The sequence below is a fragment of the Ambystoma mexicanum genome, chromosome 5p (assembly GCF_040938575.1).
Source record: "Ambystoma mexicanum isolate Mex_15411 chromosome 5p, UKY_AmexF1_1, whole genome shotgun sequence".
Lineage (NCBI taxonomy): Eukaryota > Metazoa > Chordata > Amphibia > Caudata > Ambystomatidae > Ambystoma > Ambystoma mexicanum.
The window spans coordinates 443,739,309-443,761,111 of NC_090930.1; positions in this window are offsets into that span (position 1 = coordinate 443,739,309).

A 21,803-nucleotide genomic window follows, 5' to 3' on the forward strand; every position below is an offset into this window, starting at 1 on the left:
GGTATCTCTGGTCCGACCTTAGCCTGGTTGACCGCTTTTCTCTCAGATCGACCGTCCCAGGTCCAACTTGGGTCTTTCCTCTCTTCTATCTCTCTCTCTCTCTACATGTTGTATTCCCCATGGGTCTAACCTCTCTACCTGGCTCTTCAACCACTACTTGGCACCTATGGCCCACCCCACTCCTACCTTATGTTCTAACTTTTAGTGTTGTGCAGATGACACTCAGCTCTCCTTCAGGCTCCCCTCAGCCTCTTATGTTCCTTCTCTCATACCTGACTGTCAGTCCACAATTGAGGAATGGTGGGCCTCCATCGATCTCTGCCTTAATGCCAGTAAGACTGAGATCCTCCTCATTGGGACATCTGCTCCCGCTTTCCCTCTCTCACTCTGGCCGCCCACCCTGGGCCCTCTACCCTCACCTTCCTGTGAGACTAAGAAACTTGGTGTCATTTTCGTCTCCACCCTCTCCTTCTCTCATCTCTGATGTCTCTAAGAAGTCACACTATCAGCTACACCTCCTCAGAGGTTTTTTTTCCTTTTTTCACTTTCCCTCAGAAGCTCACTATCTCCAGAGCCCTGGTTCTCTCTAGGCTGGACTACTGCAACAGCTTCTTTCTAAATCTAACTGCCTCTACTCTTCGCCCTTTACAACTAATCTAGAACAGGACTTCAAGACTTGTCCTTGGCCTCAAGCCCAGGGATCATATCTCTCCAGCCTTGAAATCTCCCTGGGCTGCAAGGATCAAGTTCAAGAACATCTGCATCGGCCACAAGGCTGTCTACAGCCGGGGACCACACTACATCCAATTTTCTCTTCTTAAACATCTTCCTTCCCGAGCCCTCCGCTTATCCACCTCCAACTCTCTGAGGGTCAGACGCTTCTCCAGGCAGAGAGTGAGGTGTAGATCCCTGTCCTCGGCTGAGACCTCCCTCTGGAACAGCCTCCCTTCCTCTCTCAAACTTGAGCAGGACCACCTAGGCTTCCAGAAGCAAGTCAAGACCTTCCTTTTTGCTTCCACTTTCTCTCTGCCTTGCTGGTTCCCCTTTCTGCTGCACAAACTGGCTACCTGGCCTCCCACTGAACTTACAGGATGAGTATCCTGCACACCCAGTTGCCCTTGCACTGACTTCAGGTCTACCAACCACTTAGGAACTTTATCTGCAACCCTACAATCCCCTGACTCCCTGCACTTATGAGCCACCTCCCTGCAGCACTTATGCATTCCTTGGCACTCTCCCCTCCCTCATCCCCCCGGCACTTCTCCCCTCCTGCCCCTCCGCACTTGCGCAATCTAAATGACACAGGGCCCAGTAGGATTGTTGTTTTGTCCTCCTGTCTTCCCTTCCTTGTCTTGTCACACCTAGAAACACTTGTGTACAGGTGCATAATAAATGACTTATCATATCATATCAAATATAATTCAGAATGGGTCTGAGGCACTACCATAAGACACTCGTGCTGTGGAATTTGCATGCTACATATAAGGGGAAGAAGTTACAGAAAAGGTTGGCTGTTTTAGAGCAATGGAAGATGTATCAGAGTGAAAAAGAAGATCCAACTGAGAAGAAGTGGATGCTTAATCAGCATAAATGGGAGGATAAAATTCCTTTGGCTCCCCTTTCCCCTCCTGAAAACAAGAGCGTAGATACAGAGGAGAAGGGATTTTATCCTTTAAAGGAATTGAAAGTAGCAGTGGGGTACGTTGAATATACATATGAGCCCCCTGCTTATAACAGTGAGGACAATGCGGAAGAGAGTAAAAACAGAGAACGTAAATATATCTCGACACACAAAGAAAGTAAACATCTTGATGAGAGGAAGGACAGACAAGATAAACAGATGGAGATAGAGGAGCAGGCGAAAGAAGCAGAAAGAAATAAAGGACAAATCTAAGGGAATAACAATAGTACAGAACAAATGGATGTGAGGACAGATATTACTCAAGCTGGATGATAAGGGTATTGATGAGGTTCAAGAAAGCGAAGAGCGGGAAAAGAAAGAAAAGGAAGAACAAAGAACATATAAATAAGAGAAAGAAAGAATGCAAGCAAATGGAAGAATGAAGAAGGCACGAGTCAAGGAAAGAAAAGGAGAGACTAGAAGAGAAGAGACAGGAGGTGGTAGTAGCGCAAACAATGCAAGAACATAGGTTGCAAAGAAGGCAAAGGGAAGATGAATCAAGGGAGATGAGGAGAAAAGAGGAAGAAATTACCAGAAGTAGGGATTAAAAGAGGAGGAGATAGATTATCTATGTCATAGAACCATAGTGTCGATCGAAGCACATGAACGACTTGCGGAAGAGAGAGGGTCTTAACAGCCCCAAAGGGAGCTGCAAGGAGTACCAAGAATATCATCATGGGCTGATGGGCGAGATGCGGAAAGCGTAGAGAAAAGACTTGGGGATTTATATAGCCAAATAAGGGATAAAGACGTGCATACAACCCAAGAGAACGTACAAGGATCTCTGTTACGGGTAACTGGAGTAAGATGAGATAACGTCATAACAGACCAGCATAGAACGCTGTCTTTAAGCAGACTAGATCTTGATGATGTGGGAAAGGACAACAGCCATACAAGCTGGGGCATAATAATGTCAGATGAAGAGAGGAAAGAAAATGAAATAGCTCAAATAGAGAGCGCATGCAGATTTTCAAAAGAATCGAGTGTAAAAAAGGGAAAAATTGACAGATTTAGAAGACCACAAAGAGAGAACACCAGAATCAATACTATGCACTGAGCGACCACAAGAACGATTGCACAGTGCAGGAGATGTATCCCTGCCTTATGTAAGCATGTTAAGGGCACTACCAGGACGAAGACAAACGAGTGAGACTAGGTCTGCCTAGAAAATAAGAATTGTAGGCAGGTATGATTACGGACCAGGACTTTCACAATTCACATTATTAGAGAAAGGGGGAGGACGACCACAATATATACTGTGGCCACAAATGGATAAAGACAATTTAAGATGTAAATTACAGAGCTTACCTTCCGGTGCGGGAAAATGGATTTATGAGCTAGAGAGAATGACATCAGGAATTACGCTAGCAATAGGTGATATAAAAGGCTTGCTAACAGCTATCATAGGGGAGAGAGCTGATGACATTTTGAAACAAGCAGGATACACAGGTGTGACTGCACAAAACACAACACATGACGGAGCGCCATTTAATAATTGCAGAGTAGATGTATGGCGGGCACTCAGAGTGCAATATCCTGATGCATCGGACATGGATGCGATTATGACTAGGAAAATGGGGATGATGAAGACCCTGTTGCTTGTATTCAAGCCATTTAAGAGAAATGGTGTCTTGAGATGTGTGAACCGTGGGATAAAATTGTAGCATTATTTTACCACATTTTGTGTCAGTGACTACCCGAGCAAGTGCAACGGCAATTGAAGAAACATATGGGAATGGAAGTGAAACCATGGCCAGAAATACAATTGACGATTGTGCAACACTGCCGATTAATGCAGGAGGAGAACAAGAAGAAAACCGACAATAGAAAGCCGACAATAGAAAGCAGGAGGAAGCAAAGTTAGTCCAAAAGAAGATGTAAAAAATAGTCATAAAGGGAGCTGTATTGACAAGTAATGAAGGTGGGGTGACACAGGAGATGCAATCAGTACAGCAAAATTACATAGGGTATCCTATAGATCAGAATGGATACAATTTCTGGCCAAGAGGAAGAGGGAATGGGCCTAGAGGAGTAGGACGAGGTGGATTTCAATGTTGGAATTGCAGAAGAATAGGACGCATCGCTAGAACATGTAGAAATAGATGAGGCATGCAGCAAAACTGGCGTGTCCAGGAAGGGGGATGGCTTATGCTCAGTGATATAACACTTTGGGCCTCATTACACGGTAGGCGGTAAAGGTTTACTGGTATTTTACCGGTACCGGTACCGGTAAACCCTTACCGCCTTACTACGAGGTCCCTTTCCGGGTCGGAGAATTTAACGCCTGCTTTTTGCGGCACCGTAATTAGCGCCTTCCCCATTCCCATAGAGCCCTATGGGGCTAAAATGGGAATGGGGAAGGGCAATGGGGAAATTGGGAATTACCCCCCCGCCAACCTTGGAATAGGGCCGTAATTCCCCTTTCCACCAAGGCGGAGCCGGTATTTTACCCGCATGGACCAAGGTGCTAATAGCACCTTGGTCCACCGCCATCCGTGTAATGAGGCCCATAACCACAGGAATATTATGCCCACGACACTGGCATGAATACGCTCTCTCTTCTGCTGCACCCCAAAAATGCAAAGGCATATCACTGACCCTTTTCCAACACATAATGCACCTCTTAAGTCTAACAAAATTGTTGATGATGTATAACTTGTCTGCTTATCATATTTTACTGCTAATGCATACTTGTATGTACCTTTCTATGAATACGAGCACCCAGATGCCTCAGTGTTAGGTGCGCTCTACAAATGCTGACATGAATAAATAAATAAGATCACACCCAGGTTCAGACATATGCGCTGCAACAACAGCAAATGCAGCAAGCGCCATTACAAATGCAATCACCACAAGGGCAATCACAGCAAATACCCATGCAAGCACAGCAGGTACACATGCAGCAAGCACAGACACAACAGGCTATGGTACCACAATCGAATATGACAACAGGAGCCCAGCAAGCACCTGCACCCAAATTAGGGAGTGTGACTGTGGTAGGAGGAAATCCTTTCACAGGCACAGGGATGAATTGATATACACAATAGGACAGCCCACAGAGTGACCTGATATGTTCAGTACTATCACTGACACCAGACCCCCAAGAGGAAGTAAGGGTCAAGGTGACGATAGGAGGCAGGACATTTTCATTTCTTGTGGACACCGGAGCAACTCGCTGCTGTGTCCAGGAGGGAAAATATCCAATTTCATGTATTTCAATGAATGCACAGGGATTCTCTGGGTCGATGCATTTAGTTCCTTTTACTGTAGGAGAACACAACCTCTCTATGCCATTATTATATTCTAGGGAAACACCAGTTAACATATTAGGGTGTGACTTGATGACGAATCCTAACACGACAATATCTTTTACTGACAAAGGAATACTGTGTTCCACTCCAGGGATACATTATATAAATGTGAGAGAGTTTATATTATCCCTTACAGGCCATAACGCACTACAAGGGATGCCTTTGCACCCAAATGTATGTTTGTATGGAGTGACTGTTTTATTATAGTGGTTGCCCAGATTGATAGGTAAACTATTAAGAATACCTGATGAGTTTCTGTTCAGACCAGAAATCCCTATGGATGATGAAGAAGGGAAGATTATCCCCTTGGAGTTAGAAGCAGCAGTGGCAAGAGAGTGAAGGGTGGTTCCTCATGGGACAGATGATGAGGAGAGAGGATGGAGAACAGTGATAGCCCTCAGTTAAGGATACAGGCTGACAGATTTGACAAACAAGTTGTTTAAAGATAAGTACTCATATGATGAATTAGTATTTTTCATAAGTCTCACTTATGGGATAAAGGTAGAGAACACAGAAATACTACAGAGAAGGGCGTTGGTAAAAAAGACACCATCATTTTTCCAGAAAGATTTAGAGAAAGTGCCAAAGATTTTATGGACCACAAGTCCATATGACATGGGTCTATTAAAAGGAGTAGGCACAATTAAAATCAGGAGCACTTTTGCCACGTGCAGAGCAATACCCTATGCCCAGAGAGGTGGATGAACATATATTCAAGACCATTTCTGCTTTGATGAGCAAGGAAATATTGGTACAATCAGATTCCCCATGGAACAAGGAGCTGAGTTTCCTTTAGTTCCAAATCCCACGACACTATTGTGGAAAATCCCATCTGAGATCAAATATTTTACAGTTATATATTTAAAAAATGCATTCTTTTCAATTCTCCTCCATGAAGACTTATAGTATTTGACTTCCTTTTAGTATAGAACGATCTGCTTGAAACATACTCGATTACCCCAGGGGTACTTTGAGTCCCCTTCAATCTTTAATAGAGTCCTCCAGATGGACCTAGGCAATGTTCAGCTTGAGGGTGCAATAGTTCAATATATGGATGACATTTTGGCATGCAGTGAGACAGAAAAACAGATGTAGAGAAGATTCCATTAAGTTCATGACTATCCTCTCAGAGAAAGGATATAAAGTGCATAAAGAGAAGTTACAATACTGTCAGGAAGAGGTCTTGTGTATAGGACAATTGATTTCTCATGAAGGGAGGAAAGTGATGCCTGAAAGAGCAGAAGCAATTATGAAGACCTCAGAACCTAAAACAGGGAAATGCAACCATTTGCAGGCCTATGTAACTATTGCATGTCCTGGGGTTCAATTTCTTCAATCGAAAAGGTTTCAAGTATAACAATGGGGTCTTTAGTAACAGTATTTGTTGAGCAAGCGTTGTTCGCGATTTTAGAGAAACCCAAAAGTACATTGACCACACAGAGAGCATCAGGTTATGAGGTAATGATATTAAATCGTGTGTTGAGATCATGCAGGCATGTCTTTGGGATATGAAGATCATGTTGGATTCTTTTTGGCCTTATTGGCAGAGGCAATATGTTAGTAATAAACATGCTGATGAAGTTGGGATCTCTTCTGTTATGGGTGTTGTAAGTAAGAAGAGAGTTCTAAATGCACAATTACATAAGATAAAGAGAAGCTGTAAAATGTCAAATAATGATAATAAGAAAGTTGTTACTAAAGCAAAGATCCAATTCAAAAATTGGCTGGAGGAATACCAGTTTAACTACTCAGCCAGGTGGAAGTTTGTTAATGTCTTCATAAGAACGAATGACACACGAAAAGGTTGGTATATGTTAAGATGCCACAGAGCAGGCCCAGTGGTCCTTGAAGTCTGTGTCATCTCTGATTAGGAATGGGGCCAGTGCATACATGATCGTTACTGGAATAAAGAGGAAGTTAGCCCCTCCAGCCTGTTCATATTCATGACGCGATCTGCCGTCTGGCACTTTGTGAATGAGTCAGACTTGGAGGGTATTATAAATAAAGTCAAACTATCGCGGGCCATTGGCCCTGATGGCCTTTTTTAATGTGATACTAAAACAAGACGGTTATATGTGATTTTACTGACCAAAATTGCAGAGTGGTAAAACTCATTGCAGACACAATACTGTTTTTTTATTATGGTGGCCCCCACAGTCCCCTGATTTTTTTTACCCTTACCACCCCACCGCAACCCCATCCCGACAAAAATGTTTCTACACATGTGTGTTTCGTGTGATATTCCCAGTTCATTACATAACATCATACTTAACAGTATACGTTACTGTATTTAAACAGGGCTCCCGTTTGCAGCCAGATTGCTACAGGCTTTTGGCAATGTTAGATTGCAGTGCCAAGGTTTTTGATAACCTTTTACTTGAAATGTTATCAGCCTTGTCTAAGACAAAAAAATGTATTGCATAAACACCTGCTCGGTTTTAGTAAGGGCTCCATTTGGGCTCTTCTTGCATTATTATCTGATACCCTACATTGTCCGGAGACTTGGTTGTATCTCTGCTACGTGGATTATAGCGCAGCCTTCGATAGCTTTATACGTTCCAAACTATGGGCTAAACTAGTAAGGTGGGGTATTGAACTTTCACTGCTCTACTTCCCAAAGTTGCCAAATAGTGACACTCATGTTAGAGTTTTTTTTTTTTTTAAATATATTTATTGATTTTTCAAAGAAACTTATACAACCAGCATCATCCACATAGCAATCAGTTATATATCCACAATAACTTCCCATTCCCTCCTCCCCCCATGCGAACCCGGACCGGGGTTGCGCGGTCTGCCATTGGTGTTATGGTGAGCCCGGGCTGTCCGGGTCCTCACCTGAGGTGCTGACTTCTTTAGGACGGAACACGGCTGTCGTGAGGGCTATCCATTGCAAGAGGTCTTCCGAGTCACCTGTTTTCTGCTGTCGCTGTGCCAGCTCCCAGGCCCCGGTTTCAGCCACAGACCACCTACGGAGGTCTTCCCACCATGTCACAAGTCTAGGGGCCCTGGGGCACTTCCAGGCCATTGCGATGCGCCTTTTTGCGAGGATGTACATCAAGTCCTTGAGCCTATTGAGGGGTTTGTTTTTTTTGCCTCGCGGATATGAGCCCAATAGACATGCCTTAGGGGATTGCACGTCTAGCGTTATGTCCTCCTCCGCTATCCTGGTCTGAATTTGCGACCAGAAGGTTTGTATATCCGGGCAGGCCCAAAACATGTGGGTCAGTGAAGCCGCGGGTTCTTGGCACTTGGGGCACGGCACTACGCAGGCGCCATTGAATCTCAAGATGACAGCAGGGGTAAGGTAGGCCCTGTGGATGATGTAAAATTGGATAAGCTGGAATCGGGCATTCCTGGAGACTTTTTTATGGTAGTGTGTTATTGTTTCCCACTCCGTGTCTCCGAATAGCGTGTTTAGCTCGGCTTCCCATTTACCCTTGCATGTGAGTTTGTTATGTGTGGTGTTGTCAATTAGGATCTCATAAAGCCTAGAGGTTTCGTGTCCCCCCTCTGCAATGCCCACCAAGTTCTCAATGGTCTCGTGTCCGGCGCATTGGGATTCCGCTTCCGGCCATCGCTTCCTAAGCCTGTCCATCACCGCCCCATGCAAAAGGAACTGACCCAGTGGAACCCCAGTCAACTCGTGCAGTTCGGAAAATGTGTGAGTGCCCTGGTCGTCTATCAGATCGCCCAGGGTGGCAACGCCGGAGGGTTCCCACATGTTCCGGATCGCCTTCCGGTCCTCCGGTCTAGTGGACATGATGGCGGCTATAGGGATTTGTGGGGAGTAGGGGTCGGTCAACCTGACCGATTTGCAGGCCCGACTCCAGATCTGAGTGCCTAGACGGATGAGGTATGCATCCAGCGTTTTAGGTGTTGGTCTGATCCAGAGGAGGTCCCTAAGCAACCAAGGTGCATCTGGGGGCTGCAATAGGCGTGTGTCCGTCGTGGCATCATCGGCCATCCACTGGATCACGTGCTTAAGCTGGGCCGCTATGTAGTAGAGCTCAAAGTTAGGGGTTTTCAGGCCTCCCCTCTCGTACGGTCTTTGAGTTATGTCTAGGGCAACTCTGTGCCTCCCCTCCCGCCATAGGAGTTTCCTACATAGTTTGCTCAGGTCTTTGAAGAAACGTTGGGGGATGTTGTAGGGGACGTTAGTGAAGAAATGTAGAAGACGCGGGAGTGCAACCATTTTGAGGAGTCCCGCCCTGCCAGCCATTGAAAGGGGCAATTTACACCATAGGTCAATTGATTTAGCCAGTCCCTCCTTAGCCCTGCCCGTGTTTAATGCGTGTTCGGCTTCGGGGTCCCGGTGGATCGCGACGCCCAGATATTTGAACGTGGTGGGTTCCCACTTCAGGGCCAGAGGGGGGAGGTGTTCTTTCTCGGTTCCACTAAGTGCAGCCAGGGGGAATAGGCAAGACTTGCCGTGGTTAATCTGGATCCCGGTGCATCTGTGGAACCCATCTAGGGTTTCGAGAATGTAGGGGAGAAGAAGTTCGGGATCCCTTAGGTAGAGGAGCGTGTCATCCGCATACATGGAGACAAGGTGGTTCACTCCATTTACCACTATCCCCCCGTCTCCATACTCCTGCCTGAGGTATGCCGCCACTGGTTCAATCGCCAGGATGTAGAGGAAAGGGGATAGGGGGCACCCTTGCCGAGTGCCCCTGGCCAGGCTCCATTTTTCCGAAAAGGTGTTGTTGGTACGCACTCTGGCTGTGGGATTAGTGTAAATGAGTTTGACCCAATTCAAGAAAGCCGTTCCGATCCCCATCTTGGCAAGGGTGGCATAGAGCCATGTCCATCGGACCGAATCAAAGGCCTTAGAGGCGTCTAGGGACACAACTGCATATTTACCGGGCATGCCGTTTGTGCTGTGTATCACATGATGCAGCCTTCGCAGGTTCTCAGACATGGAGCGGCCCTGCATGTAGCCTGTCTGATCTTGGTGTATGAGGTACGGGACGGCTGTACGCAGCCTTCTGGCCAGTAGTGCGGTAAGGATCTTATTGTCTACATTCAGCATGGATAAGGGGCGGTATGAGCCGCAGTCAGAGCTTTCCTTGCCGGGCTTAAGTAAGGGGATGATGGTGGCTTCGGTCATGGAGTCGGGGAGGTGGCCTGTTTCATACGCCTCGTTGTATACTTTGGACAGTAGGGGGGCCAGTATGTCCTCATAGGTCTTATAAAATTCGCCCGGGAGACCGTCCGGTCCCGGCGTTTTACCGGAGGGCAGTGCCCTAATGGTGGCTGCGACCTCATCTGGGGTGACGGGGCCTCCGAGGGAATCTGCCAAATAGTCCTCCAGGCGAGGGAGCCTGATGGCGTCCAGGGCATCTTCGATCGCGTGGTCTGGGGGCTGGGCTCGATCGGAGTAAAGGGTTTGGTAATATTGCTTAAACACTGCGTTAATACCCACTTGCTTGTGAAGGGTCAAGCCGTCTGTATTACGGATGGAGCATATGGGGTGTCTGGGGGTTTCTCGTTTATAAAGCCATGCAAGGAGTTTCCCGGGTTTGTCGCCCAGGGCGTGGTTCCTTTCCGTGAATTTGGTATAGCTGAGCCTCCCCAGCGTCTCCCAGTGTGTTAAGCATGTTTGTTTAAGTTCAATCATTTTCTGCAGGTGGGCGGGATCAGGGGATGGGGTGGCTTCGAGGTCTTGGAGTTCGGTCTCAGCGTGCTCTAGCAGGGTCGTGACGGATTTCAGGGCCCCTCCGGCCGCGGCTATCATTTCCCCTCTAGTTACCACCTTGTAGGCTTCCCATGCTGTGCCCAAGTATCTGACGCTATCAATGTTGGTTTGCCAGTAGTGTGTGGAGCCCTCCCTGATTTGTTCATTGAAGGCCTTGTCTAATAGCGCTTCGCTTTTTAATTTCCACGTCGGGATGGGGGGCCTGGGGGCTGTGGTCACCCAAGAGGTCATCAGTGGGGAGTGGTCTGAAAGCACCCTGGCCAGATACTGCGTATCCTCAAACCCGGCCACGTGCTCTTCGCTAATGAACAGGCAGTCTATCCTGGTGTGGACCTTATGTGGGGGAGAGTAGAAGGAGTAGCCTCTGATTCCGGGGTTTTGCGCTCTCCACAGGTCTTTCAGGGCATATTGCTGTGTGAGGGCGTTCAGTATCTTGGCGGGTGGGGAGGGGTCGCCATGCTTGCCATCCGATCTATCTATGCGAGGGTTTAAGGTACAGTTGTTGTCGCCTCCCCATATCGTTATGCATTCGTTACTCGGGGACAGCCGGGCGTACAACGAACGAAAGAAAACAGTGGCATCATGATTCGGGGCATAGGTGCAAATCAGGCGAACGTCACGCCCCTCTATGGTGCCCTGAATTAGGGCCATCCTACCTTCATTGTCCGTTTTGGTGTGGATCAGCTTGACTGGGACAGAGGGGGCAATCCATATCAAGACTCCTCTGGAGTAGGTGGAGTAGGAGGAACCCACTAGGGTACCTCGCCAGACCTTAGCTAGCGCTGCAAGCTTAGGGCCACATAAGTGGGTCTCCTGAAGGAGAGCGATTCCGACTCTGTGGCGCTTCATGTAGGCGTAAATGCGGTGCTGTTTGATGTAGCTGTTTAGTCCCCTGACGTTCCAGGACATGACTCTGATCCTCTCAGCCATAGTCTAGGTGTGGTCGTGTGGCTGTGGGAAGCCTGAGGTTGAGGTGTTCGGCGAACTTGGTCGTCCTGGTAGCAATTCCGCTGCACTTGGTCCCGGTCCGGTTTATGTCCGATTCAAACTGTGATCCCAACTTGGGGTTCAGACCCCCATGAAAAACAACGTCTAACTTAACTACAAACACAACTTCAAACACAACACATCTAGCGAGGTTGCCCTTGCTCTGACATCCCCGTTTCTGCCCCATCAGACCGAGGTCTTCCGGTGCCCTACGGGCGGGTGAGCTCACCCAAATTATCCTGGGGATAGGAGAGGGGCTACCTCCGAGGGTGTTATCAGGAGGTGCGCCACGACCAGCGCGGCTCCGGTACCATCAGTGTCGCCACTCTTACTGGCATATTAATGTACGATCGGCTACTGCAGCCAGTAAGTGGTGAGAAGAAGTCCCTTTGTTACAGGCGGCTAGGGCCCGCGCTGCCTCCGTTCAATGTCTGGGATCTGTTCACTGTCCATCCATTCGCAGGCCTCTGCGGGAGTGTCAAATAAATGTGCCTTATTGTTGTGCAGGACCTTGAGTCTGGCCGGGTAGAGGAGTAGGTAGCGCAGGCCTGCCCCCTTGAGTCTTGCCTTGGTGTGGTGGAACTGGGCTCTGCTCCTTTGAACCTGCAAGGTGTAGTCGGGGTAAATTGCAATCTTCGCGGCGTCCCTCTGTATGGAACCGCCCATCCTGGTAAAGGCCAAAATGGACTCCCTGTCCCTGTAGTTGAGGACTTTGGCTATTATGGGTCTGGATGGGCTCCCCGGTGGCGGCCTCCTGGCTAGGGAGCGATGGGCTCTTTCTATGGTGAAGCCCTGCGACAGTTTCCCAGCCCCAATTTCCTGTATGAGCAGGTTCTCGATGTAGTTAGTGGGGTCGCTGCCCTCGATAACCTCGGGTAGGCCGATGATTCTGATGTTATTCCTGCGGGCCCTTCCTTCGGCTTCCTCGGCCCTGTCTTCCAGATTTTTCACTCTTTGCGCCAAAATGTCCACATCCTTTAAGAGTTGAGTTTTGGCATCTGTGTTGTCCCGGACTTGGATCTCAAGAGAATCCGTTCTGCCGGTGATAGAGCACACATCCTGCCTCAATAAGTTCAGGTCGATGGCGACCGCGTCTATTTTGTCCTCCATGGTTTTCTGGAGTGTCTTGATGGCCTCTAGCAGTTGGGAGTTGGCCGGCTCGGGCCTCTCGGAGCCCGACGCCTCCCCAGGGGCTGGAGCCTCCTTGGGTTCGGTCGCTCCAGCGGCCGCGAAGGACTCCATGGTGGTTTGGCGGTGTTTGCTTCGGGCGCCCTTAGTGGTCATGTCCTGTCCGCGGGATCCGCCAGGGCACTATATGGTTCACTGGCGCCGGCGGGAGATGCTTCGTGAGGGGGGGTTGTGTCGTCCGGGCAGTGTCAATGGGCCGCAAGGCTCTTCGCTCCGGGCCTAGCAGGGGTGCAGTTAAGGCCGCTCCAGGTGCCCCCCCCCTCCGACTCCTTACCGCACTTCTTCGGGACGCAGGAGCGTGAATCTCAGCTTAGGGTCGATCACAGGGCTCCGCTACAGCACTGGGCCAGGGATCATCATGGCCGCCATTTCCTGCCTTCGCATGGCGTTCTGTTTCTTTTCGCTGGTGCGGGCCCACAGAGGGACGTGAGGTTCCCAAACTTCGACAGCAGGCGGGTCACACCTTCACACGACCTGTGTTCGTTTTTCAGATGACTGCAGTCAAGTTAAGCGATGGTTGGCGGCGGATCCATAATCGTATCGAGCGGAGCTGCGCCGAACACGTCTCTCCTACATGGCGGTTAGCCACGCCCCTACTCATGTTAGAGTTAGGTTATCTCAAGAGGGTGCCCTCACTAGGTCCTATGCTACAAATGTTGGGCTAAAGCAGGGATTCCTCTGCTTTTTAATTTGTATGTGGCTGATATAGATATGGCGTCGAAGTCTGAGCGAAATTATCTGTTGCATTTTGGTAACAAGGTTATTACTCGTCTTACTTATGCTGATGATACCATCATACTGGACAAGACCACCATAGGCCTCGAGCGCACTATAAATGCACTTTATAATTATTCGGAAATTAATGGTCTGACTATTAATATAGCTAAAACGAAAATTCTGACCATTGGAAAGAAGGCCTATGGAGGTGCATCTTTTAGTTGGCACTTGAACAATCAGTGCTCGGAACAAATACACACTAATAAGTATTTAGGTATCTGCATTAAGGTCTCCCTCACTTTTTCATACCTGGCGGCTATTATTCCCCCGAAAATGTGGAAAAAATAGTTGCCCATAAGAAATGTTATAGATAACTGTGGCGGTCGCGCAACTGAAGCAAAGCTTATTGCGTATAAAGTATCTATTATTCTGGTGGGTATGTACACCATAGATGTTTTTCCAGAAAGAGCTTTATCCTGGATGCCCAAATTAGAGGCAAAAATGTTGTGACAACTACTGGGACTTCTGGTATGTGTGCCTGTGGAAGCCATGAGATTGGAATTGGGCCTCTTATTGCTGTAGTCCATATGGATAATGATGATCTGTAAGTTCTGGGTAAATATTAAGTACTGTGCGAGTGTCAATGATTCCCTTTTGTATTGTACAGGAGCTTATGCTAAATGTTATCCTGGCAGCACATGGTTTAAGGACTTGGAGATCACGGTACTGGCTCATTCTGCAGACTGGGATCAAAAGCATGTGTATTTGACCGAGTGACGTCTTTGGCGAGGCTGGTCGAATTGTGTAAGTATGCTCTTCATGCGCAACAAGGGATGTTTAGTTATAGCCCTCGCAAGTGTTTAGTTAAATTGCGTTTACATTCTTTGATTTGATTTATTCTTTACTTGCGTTTTGACATACTCCCAGCATTTGCTAACACTGGTGCATGGAACGGCTTTTCTCTGAATGAGCGCGCTTGTCCTCTCTGTAAGCTTAAAGTGGAAACAACCCGACATTTACTGACACAGTGAATAGCCCTCAGTGCGCTTTATGACAAGGGGTATGCTAAATTTGAGACATATGGGACGGAGCAATTCTGGAGTATGATGTATGGGGCTGAGTCGCTTGTTATTACATCTTCTGCCTATCTTATATGACTGAGGGTAAAAGAAATGTAAGAAAATCTGCCAAGCTAAAGCAAGGGTAACTGTGACCAGAGATGCTCATAGTATATTTTATTATCTTAGTTTTGATATTTGATTGGTTAATGTTTATACCTACTTGTATTAGCAATTTAATCAGTTAGAAGTGGTATTCTGTTTTTTTTAATAGTTAGGTTTTTTGATATGTTTAATAGAATACTTGTAATGAAATCAATGTATTACATTGAAATATAAGCTGTTTTAGGGCATGAGGTTTTGTGATTGATATATCTTGATGAATTGTATTTTAATGGAATGATGTTCTATTTCTAGTGTGAAAGGTTGTTCTGATCACAAACAACAACTCTCAATAAATACAATAAAAAATATTAATAATATTGAATCCTGCAATTAAAATTGTCAGATGTAAGACAGTGAACCAAGCAATGTTCAGAGCTGTGCCAGTGGGAGAGGATGACTATGTACCTGAATGCACAACGCATACTGAGAACTATAATGAACTTCCCCAAGCTAGAGAAAATGTCGTTGGAAGGGTGGAAGTTGGTTTTATTGATGGTTCTTCAAGCAATTCCTTGACCCAATGGCACATTTCAGCATCAACATATAGGTTATGTAGATATGCTGTAGACATGATATGATAAGGCATTTATAACGCGCCTATACACAAGTGTTTCAAGGCGTGATGAGGCAAGGGAGGGGGAACAGAGGGAAGACAAACAACGATCCTACTAGGCCAAGTGTCATTCAGATCGCGCAAGTGCATGGGAAGGGGAAGGAGGATAGTGCAGTGCATGGGATATAAATAAATGAACAACAGTAAAGGTAAGGCTAGCAGGTGGCAAGTGTAAGGGTAAAGGCAGACAACAGGTTTCAAGTGCTGGTAGTGGGACTGTAGGGATACAGAAACAGTCCCTAAGTGCGGGGTTGGCCAGGAAGGCAGTGCAGGAGTGCAACTGGCGGGGGAGGGGACCTTGGCCCGAGATCAGAGAGTGACCAGGTAACCAGTGCAGTTTCAGTGTCAGCCAGGAGGTCAGCAAGGGAGAGAGGGAGAGAAAGCAGAAGCAAAGAGAAAGGTTTTTAAGTTCTTCCGGAACCGAAGATGATTCTCCTCAAGTTTCAGGGAGGCAGGGAGGCTGTTCCAGAGGGAGGCACCAGGCGAGGAAAGTGATCAACCGCCAACTTGTTGCTTGGAGAAGCGACTGACCCTGAGGGAGATTGATGTAGATGAGCGAAGAGCTAGAGAAGGAAGGTATTTAGGAAGAGAGAGTTGAAGGTATTGAGGCCCCAGGCCCCAGAAGGCCTTGTGGATGATGCAGAGGGTTTTTAACTTAATCCTCACAGCCACTGGGAGCCAGTGCAGAGATTTCAGTCCTGGAGAGATACAATCCCTGGGCTTGAGGCCAAGGACAAGTCTCGCAGTCCTGTTCTTGATAAGTTGCAGTGGGCAGAGAGTAGAAGCAGCAGATTAAGAAAGAGGCTGTTGCAATAGTCCAGCATAGAGGGAACCAGAGCTCTGGAGACAGTGAGCCTCTGGGGGAAGGAGAAGAAAGGAAGAATACCCCTGAGGAGGTGCAGCATGCAATGGTTATAGATATATGCTGGTCGTGGTATGTCCTTTTTCTAGATATATCGAGGCAGATGCAACCACACACCCAGATGCCACGTTCGCTGCCAAATTCTTTGCGCGTGAAGTGTTTCCAAGATGGGGTGTGTGTGAGGTCTTGCAGTCTGACAATGGACCACATTTTGTAAATGAGTTATTCGAAAAAATACTTCTTCTAATAGGCATTAATCATACGTTTTCTTCTGCTTATCACCCACAGGCAAATGGTGTCTGTGAACGAATAAACAGATTATTTAAGGAGAGGATTGCGAAGATAAAGATAACTTTGAAGAAGGGATGGCTACATTGTCTGCACCTAGCCTTATACACTCTAAGGAATCGGCCTGGCTCAGATCACCATCTAACTGCTCATGAGTTGGTGACTGGGCATTGCATGAGAACCACCATTGCTCCTCAGACTAGGTTAAAAACTGATGCCCATAGTGTAGTGAAGACATTAAGTTACAAGATGCATGATTACCTAACATCAATGACTGCAAATGTTTCTTTCATATCTCAACAGGTCAAGGGTCGAAGGTAGGGGTCAAAGAGAACTGACAAAGACGATCAGCCCATTGAAGCAGAGGGTTTGTTAAAACAACCAAGCTTATATCCAGGAAATCAGGTGCTGGTGCATACATTTGTATGCACTTGGAATACTCCTTGCTTTAAAGGTCCATACGAGGTGGAAGAAGTCACACCCTCAACATCCAAGCTAAAAGGACAAAGAGGCAGGCTTCCTATGCACAATATGAAGCCATACAAAGGAGAAATCCCACCCCCTCCTGCAACTACCCACAGTGAAGTAAGAGAAGAGGTTCCGTGTATGCAGACTCGTTCTACGGCCAAGAGTAAACATCAAGAAAGTGAAGACTACAGCAGTATCCTCGACTAAAGGCTAATATCTTTTAAGATTTTACAAGGAGTAAACAGACTTGCAGTTCTCCTGGAACTTTTTAGATAGGCACAAAAGACTAGGCACTACAGTACCAGAGCTGAAAGAAGAAAAGCACACTTCATCTTTATGTTACCTATTGCAATAACATTTCACACATTCTTGTATGCTGTTTTTACCTACATATTACAGCTCTATCTCTAATAAGAAGATACATTAATGTCACAGCATTTTTTTGGAAATCCTAAGAACAATTATATTATTTCATCTTGTGTTCTTGATATAAAGGTGTGATTCATAGACTTGCAGAGTTACATATTAAAAGTTGGAGCAAACATTAGGAGGTTCACAGGCTATAAGAGGTTATTGCCATCAAGTAAATCGATGAGATTCTATGGAATAATAATTGGTGTCATTCTGCATTATGATTTGTGTTTTCCACCTGATCATTATAATATTTAGACAAGTTATAAGAAATATTACAGAGATGGTGGATAACAATGAAAACGTTTACTGTTGCCCCTGATGGAATCACAAACAGCATCTTTTATAATCTTACTAGGCATTTATTTCGATTTAAAAGGGATGTTGGGGAAAATGATGAGGGTATAAATACGTATCTTGACAATTCAGCCCATTTAAAGAATAAACTATGGTATCAACACATGAAAAAGGTTGGAAGGAGACGTCAGATAAACGCTGCTATGTGTGTTCAGTTATACCTTATGCTTTGGGAACCTCTAAAATATTCATAGCAACAGAAGTATCAGTGAAAAAGGCACACTGCCTGACACATCTTGCACTTTGCCTAACCAGAGGACAGCTCCAAGGGAGAACAGCATTCATAGTGTGGGTGAGTAAAGCGACATCTCAGAGAGAAGACAACTATGCGCAAGATATAAAGTCAAGAGAGAAGCCAGAAACAATGCATCAAATAATAAAATACAACCAGCCTGGAATAAATGGAGCAGGAATCAAGATTGAAGAAAATAAGATGCTGCAATGCAAGGTTAAGAAAGGGAAGGAAATACAAGAATGCTGGAAAAGAGGTCAGCTACAAAATAAAGGAACAGTGCTTTCTCCTGAAGGATGGGCTGAAGGTATGGTTATCTACAAAGCAATTGCATTGTGCAGACAATGGGAAGTAGTTGTGGCAAATACAGAAAAGGAATTAAAAAACCAATGGCCTAAGATTTGTAAGATTATTGACATGGGTCAACAATGAGGGATGACCATTGTAGATACTACCCCTGAAAAAGGCAACCTATGCTTCAGAAATAATGGCATAGTGAAAGTTGGAGAGAACTGCAAGTGTGGCAGAGTTATCAATGTACCAGGCATGAAGGAAGGAAGGAACAGCAGTCCTGATGGACCATTATTGGGCCTGTGAATCAAAAGCATATATAAAGTTACCACCAAAATGTGGAGGAGTTTGTTCATTGGTGGTGATAAACATACCAGCCTTAGTAGTAGCACAACGCGACCTGCTAATTGCAGACTTTCCAAAGATGGACTCACACCTGAGGAAGAAAGACCGTTTTACCGAAGCAGATAGAGGAGAGGCAATTACTTCTCAGCAAAAGCAATAGAAGCCTATTATGACATTCTAGATGAGCATAAGTTGTTCAGCCAAACAGCTGTGATATTTACAGCTAAATTCATGGCAGGAATCCATACTGCAGAGAACGCCAAGTGGCTGCAAATCACCACATCGTAGCTGCTGCAAATGATCGATACGGCAATAAAAGGATTTAATGCGATCAAATCAGGCTCATGGCCCTCCAGAACAGGTATGTCCTGGACTTAATAACAGCAATGGAAGGAGACGTGTGCGCCAAGATTGGGCCTTCTTGGTGTACACTTTTAAACCTGCAATGAAGAAGACAATGGGACTTTGACAGAAGCGATAACAATGTTGTGACCCTGTAAATGAAAATGGAGGATGAAGTAGACAAGATTGAGGTTGAAGATTGATTTTCATCTCTGTTCTCATGGATTCCAACTTGGTTGTCAAACGCCTTCAAATTACTTCAAGCACTACTAGTGTTGGTATTGCTAGGATTTTGTCTCATAAGGATCATCTTGGGACAATGTAAGAAGACAGAAAAGAAAGCTATTGGGATGAAGATCGTGATTGGTATAGACGCTGGAACTGGCGAGTAGATGCAAAACGAAGAAAGTGCTTGTGAGAATATAAAGAAAAGTACTCTTGCACCTCCAGGAATGAAGTTCTACGATCCTAAAGAGCATAAAAAATATGTAGGCCGGTGGATATTCTGTCCACCATCAGGAGATTAATGCCACATGACCTGGAGTGTGGATGAACATATAAAAAATGCAGGTCCCCTGAGGGGGGTTACAAAGTATTGGATCCCAAAGAAACGATCGTATGAAGAGTTGATAAAGGAGAATGAAAAGGAGAATGAAGAGAAGAATGTGGTCTAGGACTCGACCAGAGCAGAGAATGTGGTGGAGCAGGTGAATTTTGTTTTTCCCTTGTTCCCGCCCCCTCCCTGCCATCATTCTGGAACATCAGGAGAAGGGCTATATGCAGGACCCCATGTGTTATGCCTATACCACATCCAGTGGATGAGAGAAGATATGTACTCAGACAGCCGTACCGAATGTACTCTTGCACTGAAAGTAACTGAAGCGATAAGAGAAACATGTACAAAACGATAAAGTAATCATAAATGCAAAAGGAGAACAAGTAACCTGCTGACCAACAAGTGTAAATATGCAGTATTGCAAGGTAGAAGAGACACATAAAGCTTGATATGGAGGAATATATAATGTGGCAAGGACGGCCATGGACCCCGGCTCGTCTAAATATTCAATTCAACTACCTCAGGAGCTGATAAGGGTTGCAGAGTCAGGAGACACCGGAAGAACAGCTTCCTGTGCAAAACAAAGAGGAGTCAATATTGGCCTGGGATCAAGGATGCTTTAAAGAATAGCTGCAAAGCACAAAGGGAGGCAGATGGATCAGCCATGGATGAGACATATTTGTCTTAGATTAAGAAAACATTTGCAAGAGTCAAGTATTGGACAATTAAAAATGTATAAAGTCTATACAAGGTAGAGTGAGCAAGTCTCTAGAGGCCAAGAGGAGCAATGACACTCCGAATAATTAAACCAAATAGCAGTAAATAAGAGGCTGAAATTGACAAATTCATGGTCTCTTCACATGTGAATCAGAAGTCGAAAACAAGGGCTATTCATTAAGCCTTGCATGAAGATAGTGATGTGCTTTCACTCCCTTGAATGTCCTAGAACTGAGAACAGGTTACAAGTTCAACTACAGACAGGAAACTTGTGCTCATTGCCGGTCTGATGAGATATGATGGACTAATGGGGAAAGTGGGGAGTAATCTGACATGATCAAAGCATCTGAGTTTCGGTTTCGTCACGTGCTGCTAGCCGAGTCTAAAGTCCAAGGTTTGGTGTTAATGCCAACCAATCAATGAGTCTATGGGGCAACCTGCTATACAATGTTGCATAGACCAATCCACTGCCATTTAGTTTGCTATCATCACTATTATACCTATTTAGAGGTAGTTTGAGGGTTGTCTTGCAGATAAGAGACAGCCAATGTAGTACTAACCCATATGTATTCGATAAGTAGACATGTACCCCTAACCAATCCCTCCCGCTAATAGGTTTTATGATTTGCCACATAGGATGAGGCCAGGGATGATGCATATTGGGGTATAAGACCCCTATGTAATCAAGTGTATATGTGGGTGTGCAAACATGTGTCTGATGTTTGTCAGTTGATCTGAAAATCAGCAAAATAAGCAGCAGGTGGAAATAGCCTCCCTTGAAAAGGGAAAGTTGATCGGGGGCCATCCACAATCCATTGAATATCAGCACTTGTAGCAGCCATGCAAGTCTGAAACAGTGCCAAATGATGTCATGGCAAGGCAACTCTTTTGTGTTTGACTGAGGCCGCAGAAACTGCAATTCATGGAGGTGGAGCTGATGGTACTGGCTGATGAGGTGCAGGAAGACAACACTGCAGTGCAATGCTGCCATCTGTTTAGAGGTCCGCGATAAAGTGGTGGCAGTGGGGCCAGTACCCAGGGACATCAATGACATAAAGAAAAGATGGAATGACCTGAAGTCCAGCGTGCAGCGTCTCCTTACAGAACATCACAGGGAGACACCTGCCAAAGGAGGAGGCACTGTGGCGTTCTTAGCCCCGACCCCTTGATAGGATAGACGGTCAGCAGCGTCCTCCACCTGGCAGGGCTGGAGGGTGTAGGCTCTGCCGAGTGCAGAGGTGGCAGCCAACCGGATCCTAGTAAGTGTAATGTCAAACATTTGCACCACAACGTATAGTATAGGTCTTCCACTACTCGTCAACCGTCTGACTATGGGTCTGGCAATTAGATGCACAATGACCAAAATCAGTAAGAAGGCCACCTGGCAGCTCACACCCAGAAACACTTGACGTGCAGTGAGAGGACATTTTACAAAAGTACCATAAGTGTAACATATACATTGCCACATGTATCCTAAATGGTCCAACAACTTTTCAGTGTATGGAAATTCAACAGTACA